We start from the raw sequence: 7596 nt of genomic DNA, 5'->3' as shown, positions 1-7596 counted from the left end.
AGAGGCAAAAGTCAAGTAAACCTATTTTTCCAAGATAAACAGCCAAAAGAAATTGAAAGAATTATCCAGACTAGAATATAACAATGCATATACAAGCATATATAAACTTTTCAGTTGGGAGTCAGATAAGATTTAAGCTCAACCAAGAGAAAGGAAATGACCTGCCCACAAAGGAAGTTCTTTCTCAGCAGTCCTTAGAATTTCAAATGTGTCTGTGAGAAAAATGGGGCCACTTCCCATGAATATCTCCAATTCAGTCTTTCTCCCTTTCCACTGACTCCCTGAAGTGTATTCTATTCATGTCTTCTCCAAGAATATCTCTAGAAACAAGTATCCTCCTATGCATCTTCCTAATGGCATTGAACATTCACTCCCAGGATGTAGAAGCATGTCTCCACCACATAAACAACAAACAGTAAGCAGAGGTTTGTTTGGAAGCCAGTTTCCATGGAAAATATGATAAAAAGGGGTCACACTAGTTTCCTCACAATATAAACATGTGTTGTTATTTGACTATGAAGGAGCTATTGGAATATCTAATTTACAAGCACATTTTTTTTATCTTTCTTTGCAAAAGTAGGGGACTATGAGTATGATATTACATATGATTTCAGACTCAGTTTTACCAAATTGCTTTTCCACCCTTTCTTTTTTTGTTGTCGTTCTATATTAAAAGAGATAGCTCACGAGGTAAGTAAACGGAGTGAGACAGAGGGATATACAATGCGGACCAGTGAAATATTGAAACTGAAGTGGAGAAAGTTGTGATGTCACATCATGACTTTCCCTATTGTAGTTTCAGTATTTCATAAGTCAAAACAAAAAATTAAAAGGGAATTATGGGGAAATTTTGCAGAGTCACAGATAGCCCTAGGAGGCCATCAGATGACACAGAAAAGTTTAGAAATACAGAAATGGATAAATTTTATTTACAGTATCATATAATATCAATATATTATATCTTTTATTACCAAAATAATTAATACTTCTTCTCTGCTATGAAGGGAGGCCAAAAAATATTCTGTGTAATTTCCAGATTGTAGGGATAATATGCCCTTAACCCCCATGTTGTAATTGGGCTAACTAGTTGGGAGTAAAGGTGAAATAAAAAGATGTTAATAAACTTTTTAATATAAACTAAAATCTCCATTTTGACCATATGTTAAGAGAAAAGAAAGATGGAAAGTATATATTAAGAGAAAATTGATGCTTTAATTTTGAGAGAGCTAGGATAGACTTGTCAACTAGAGAAGCAGCAACATAATACTGCAAAAGTCATTAAACTGAGAGTGAAGAGACCTGGGTTCCAGTTCTCAATTGTTCCCTTGCCAGATGTCACACATCTTTCAACCTTTTGGGATCCCAGTCACATGTGTAATTGTAAAATGATAGCATTGTACTAGATTAACTCCTGAGGTCTCTCTCGAAGATCTCATTTTTGATTATAAGGCAATCAGGCAAGATCTTTAACCAATGCTTTTATTGATCAGTCTCTAACAGGAGCGGAGCTATTCTGGGAAGAAATATAATGATGCTTCAAGAGACCGCTCAGCATTTACTTCTGTTTCTCAGTTCCTAAGCCAAGTGGATGGAAATATTTGAAGTTGATTTAATTTTGACAAAATATGCCTTTCTGTTTCTAAGAGAAAAATCTTGTAGCTGATAAAGCGGAGCTCAAAGAGAGTTTAGAACTTCAAACAGTTCCTACAAAGACATTTTACTGATTTTAAGCATAAGTGATTCCAACATATGGATTAAATTCTCTTCTTTGGGTAAACATGGGCTGTATATTAAGAGAGTTAGGTGCTTGACAAAATCAATTTGGGGTTTTATTGATCGTAAATAGTTGGTAATTCAGAAAACCTAAATCGTGTCTTAGTTTTCCCACCCCAAATTTTAAATTTTAAAATATAATATATAAATCTGTCACAAGCTATTAAATTTCTCAGGGTCATCAGCATATCTTTAAATTACAGCATGCAAATTAAAAGTTTCCTGGATATAGAAAAGGGAGAGAATAGTCATGACTGATTTCCAGATTCTTCGAAAGAACCAAATTAAGTCAAACCTTATTAGAGCAAAAACTGACTTGAAAATTTATCCTACCCAACTGTCCTCCAGATCATCTTCTTTTCTTCAGTGTTGCAAAAAAAGTTCTGAAATATAGGTATTACATAAATCGATAGCCAGGGGAAATCTAAGTTTTGAAATTCATATCTGTGACTCTGGCTATCCAGACTGTATTGCCTCCCCCATTAAAATGCAAACTTCTTGGGGCAGCTAGGTGGTGAAGTGGATAGAGCACCGGCCCTGGCATCAGGAGTACCTGAGTTCAAATCCGGCCTCAGACACTTAGTAATTACCTAGCTGTGTGACCTTGGGCAAGCCACTTAACCCCATTGCCTTGCAAAAACTAAAAAAAATGCAAACTTCCTGGGAATTTCTTTACTTTTTTATTCATTCATTCAATCATTCACTAGGGACTATACCTCATTTTTACACTTGAGAATATTGATATCTAGGTAAATTGAGTCACCACCTATATCAAACCCATTAGACAATTTTATTGGAATTGAACTATAAATGCCATTTCTTTTTTTATTTGTTTGTTTTTCAGTGGGGCCATGGAGTTAAAAGATTTGTCCAAAGACACAAGGGTAAATGGACCTCCTGACTCCAGCAAGATAGCACAGTGGATAGAGCACTGGTAGATAGAGTCAGGATGATGGAAGTTCTAATCTGATCTCATACACTTGACACTTGCTAACTGTGTGACTCTAGACAAGTCACTTAACTTTAACTCAAATTCAGGGCCATCACTAGTCATCCTGATTCATATCTGGCTACTGGATTCAGATGACTTTGGAAGAGAAAGTGAGACTGTGGACTTAGCCCAACACTCCCCTCATTCAAATCCAATTCATGTCTTTATCATGGCATCACTTCCCTGGTATCATGGTCTTCAAGAACAAAGAACAATTGTAATGAAAGTATTTTGAAAACCTTAAAACTCACTATATTTATATTATTATTCTTAACCTTTCCCCATTATGTATTGATAGAAGTGAAAGGAATTCAGATTTGGGACCGAGCTATTATTCTCTTATATTTAATGTTGTGAGAACCATTTCCCAAGTGAACAAAATAATTGCATTTTGTATTTTTTTTAATGTTGAGATAATCATCTATAGACTCACTTTTCAGTATCTTTGTAACAGTATCTTTGTAACAGGCATGCAGAATGTTAAAAACAAGACATACCTCTTCTTTCCAAATTGGGTGGATCTTGATATTTTGAAGACTTTTCATTCTGTGTAGCTTAGAACTTATTAATATTTAGTCATATAACATCTGTTAAAAGCATTTTTTCTTTAAAAATCTGATTAACATTATATGCTAATGATTTTGAGCAATGTTTTGGTTTTATCCATGATAAAGGTTTGTTTCCAGTTGCTTACTGGATAACTTCTAAAGGATAGTTTTAGGTCTATATTTGTATTATGGGAATTTGTCATCCTTTTTTTATGAAAGTACATGCACTTCTGCTATATAATTCCAATCAAAATAAACCATAATACAATTATATTGAGTACATATATAATATACTTAAATTATAAAAACATGCATGCTATATATTATTGATTTTTTAATTTATTTCAATTAAAACTTCCTCATACTTTCAAATTCCACTATATAAAGTAACTTGTTATCCTGTTCATTATAATTTTTTTCTTAGTCTGTAAACATTACAGAGAGGGAGCACTATTTGAGATAGAAAGTCATGGAGTCAGAAAGGGAGCACTCAATTCCTATCTCAGCACCTATTTTTTGTGTGAGTATGTATTTTTAACCATGTACCCTGTACCATTAACCCTTGACTGTCCTAAGACAACTATTAATGAAATTTCTATTTGTCAATCTGCATCAGTAGAAGGCTTTTCTACTTAAATGGTTTCCAATACCCCTGAACATTCAAGTCCAGAACCCTTTACCTTTCCCAAACATTCACTCCACAAAAAAAAACAACAAAAAAACCCAAAAAAATCCTTCTTAAGAAACATTGCAAGTTCGCTCCGCTTCCCTCCTGCCGCCTGCTGAAGCCTGCGGGCTCCAACTCGCTCCACCGAGATGCCTGAGGAAACGCAGACCCAGGACCAACTGATGGAGGAGGAGGAAGTGGAGACTTTTGCCTTTTAGGCAGAAATTGCTCAGTTGATGTCTTTAATTATTAATACATTCTACTGCAATAAAGAGATCTTTCTGAGGGAGCTAATTTCAAATTCATCTGATGCCCTGGACAAAATCAGATATGAGAGTCTGACAGATCCAAATAAACTAGATTCAGGGAAAGAACTGAACATTAGCATCATTCCAAATAAAGATGATCGTACCCTTACCATTGTGGATACTGGTATAGGAATGACCAAAGCCGATTTAATCAACAATCTTGGTGAACCTATGGGTCGTGGAACAAAAGTAATTTTGCATCTGAAAGAGGACCAAACTGAGTACTTGGAGGAAAGAAGAATAAAGGAAATTGTGAAGAAGCACTCTCAATTTATTGGCTATCCAATTACACTTTTTGTGGAAAAAGAACGAGATAAAGAAGTCAGTGGTGATGAAGCAGAGGAAAAAGAAGAGAAACAAGAGAAGGAAAAGGAAGAAAAGGAATCTGAGGACAATCCAAAGATAGAAGATGTTGGCTCTGATGAAGAAGAAGAGAAAGATGGTGACAAGAAGAAAAAGAAGATTAAAGAAAAATATATTAATCAGGAAGAACTTAAGAAAACAAAGCCAATTTGGACCAGAAATCCTGATGACATTACTAATGAAGAATATGGTGAATTCTATAAGAATTTGACAAATGACTGGGAAGATCATTTAGCTGTGAAACACTTCTCAGTGGAAGGACAGTTGGAATTCCAAGCCCTTCTCTTTGTTCCAAGACGTGCCCCTTTTGACCTATTTGAAAATAGAAAGAAAAAGAATAACATCAAGTTGTATGTGCGCAGGGTTTTCATCATGGATAATTGTGAAGAGCTTATCCCTGAATATCTGAATTTCATCAGAGGCGTGGTAGATTCTGAAGATCTTCCTCTAAATATTTCATGAGAAATGCTGCAGCAAAGCAAAATTTTGAAAGTGATTAGGAAGAATTTGGTCAAAAAGTGTTTGGAACTCTTTACTGAACTATCAGAGGATAAAGAGAATTATGAAAAGTTTTATGAGCAGTTTTCTAAAAACATTAAGCTTGGAATACATGAAGATTCCCAAAACCGGAAGAAACTTTCAGAATTGCTGAGGTATTATACTTCTGCTTCTGGTGATGAGATGGGTTCTCTTAAGGACTATTGCATGAGGATGAAGGAGAATCAGAAACACATCTATTATATTACTGGTGAAACCAAGGACCAAGTGGCTAATTCAGCTTTTGTTGAGCGTCTTTGGAAGCATGGTCTAGAAGTAATATATATGATTGAACCTATTGATGAGTATTGTGTGCAGCAGTTGAAGGAATTTGAGGGCAAGACTTTAGTGTCTGTAACCAAAGAGGGTTTGGAACTCCCAGAGGATGAGGATGAAAAAAAGAAGCAGGAGGAGAAAAAAAGCAAAGTTTGAAAACCTTTGCAAAATAATGAAAGACATCCTAGAAAAGAAAGTTGAAAAGGTAGTTGTATCAAACTGATTGGTTACTTCCCTATGCTGCATTGTCACAAGCACATACGGCTGGACTGAAAACATGGAGAGAATAATGAAGGCTCAGGCACTAAGAGACAACTCAACAATGGGTTATATGGCAGCAAAGAAACACTTGGAAATAAACCCTGGCAATTCCATTATTGAAACACTACGGCAAAAGGCAGAGGCTGACAAGAATGATAAGTCTGTGAAAGATCTGGTCATCTTATTATATGAAACTGCACTGCTGTCTTCCGGGTTCAGCTTGGAAGATCCCCAGATACATGCCAATCGCATCTACAGGATGATCAAACTTGGCCTTGGAATTGATGAAGATCATTCAACTACGGAAGAAACCAATACAGCTTTAACTGAGGAAATGCCACATCTTGAAGGAGATGATGACACATCTCGTATGGAAGAAGTGGATTAAAACATTCCAGTACATGGAACCATAGCATGTTTCCTAGACTAGTCTGAATAAGTTATTTTGTATAAGGTGTTGAGAAAATGCTTGATGTCTTCATTCCCTCTGATGTATATTTTCAGACATTTCTCTTTATTTTTGTTAAATCACTTTTTAAAAAAAATATGTATGGCATGAACATGCTGTTAAGGGGAAAAGGGGAAGTTTAGGAATCTTTTCCCTTTTAAGTATAATCAGTACTGTGATACCTTAGACATTCAAGCAAGAAATAGTAATCATTGTAGTTTACTTTGGTTTTATTTTAGAGAGGGAGAAATAATATCCTTAATATATGTTAAAACATTGTAATCTAATGTTAGTTCATTAACACTCTTGTGGTCTGATGACAGTATGTAGCTATCAGAAAGCTGAATAACGATATCAAATTACTCCTTGGTCTCTAAAATACACTGTTTTGAGGTATCTTAATTGTTTATAAAATGTCTTTCTTTTATATACTTAAAAGAATTGAGTTCCATTCTATTACATCCATTTTTTGCATGTATAAGCCCTGAAGTCTAGGAGAATAAAAGTGTTAACAACAACAAAAGAAACATTGCAAAAAAATGTTTCACATTGCTGTCTCAAGATCACTTGAACCAATAAAAACCAATTTAGAATGGATTGATAGGTGCACATGTGCAGTGACATTGATAATATTAAGAATATATCCAACTTTCTCTGATGTCATACTTGCAAATTTATTACATTTGGCGCAGTAAACATATAAAAATTTACAAGATTTCTAAACCACAAAAAAAGCAGAACAAAATGCAACTAAGATTCAAGAAGAAAAGTATTAGTAAAGATTCAACTATAAGATACAAATATTGTCTGAGAAGTCTATGTACTTAGGAAACCAATCTGAAAACATAGTCATTATATTATTCTCTTGTACACTGTGAAAATTTCTTCCTTAGCAAATATCTGTCTAGACAGCAATTATAAAGTCAACAGGATCAAATAAAGCAACTCTTTTCAAGTTATCCATATTCTATATTGACTGTCAGAAAGTTGGGGCAGATGCAAAGTTGGTGATAAAATTTTTGAGGCACCACAATGTAAATTTCCATAGTTCATAATCCCTGTTAGTTGGCACAGTAAATTGTGCCTTTTATGAGTGTGTAGATAAGGAATTCACTGAGTGTCTGTTAAGTTGAACTTGAGATAGTCATTAATAATTTTATGTGTATATTTATTTCCCCACAAACTTTTCATTTGGAGTCATGAAAACAATGCTTTAAAAATCATTTTGTGTGGCAGCTAGGTGGCACAATGGATAGAATACCAGCCCTAGAGTCAGGAGTACCTGAGTTCAAATCGGGCCTTAATGACACTAATAACACTTAATAACTAACACTTAATAATTGTCTAGCTCTGAGACCTTGGGCAAGTCACTTAACCCATTACTTTGCCAAAAAAAAATCATTTTGAGTTATCTGTTCAAATAT

General features: G+C 34.7%; 1 pseudogene; it reads left to right on the top strand.

Annotated features, from left to right (window-relative positions):
* The first annotated feature begins 4072 nt into the window (after window positions 1-4072).
* Window positions 4073-6203, top strand: LOC141511751 (heat shock protein HSP 90-alpha pseudogene; annotated as a pseudogene).
* The last annotated feature ends 1393 nt before the right edge of the window (window positions 6204-7596 follow it).

Source organism: Macrotis lagotis, chromosome 2 (genome assembly GCF_037893015.1).
Source record: "Macrotis lagotis isolate mMagLag1 chromosome 2, bilby.v1.9.chrom.fasta, whole genome shotgun sequence".
Classification (NCBI taxonomy): domain Eukaryota; kingdom Metazoa; phylum Chordata; class Mammalia; order Peramelemorphia; family Peramelidae; genus Macrotis; species Macrotis lagotis.
Note: the sequence above shows the minus strand (reverse complement) of the source record. Positions and strands in the feature narration are given on the sequence as shown.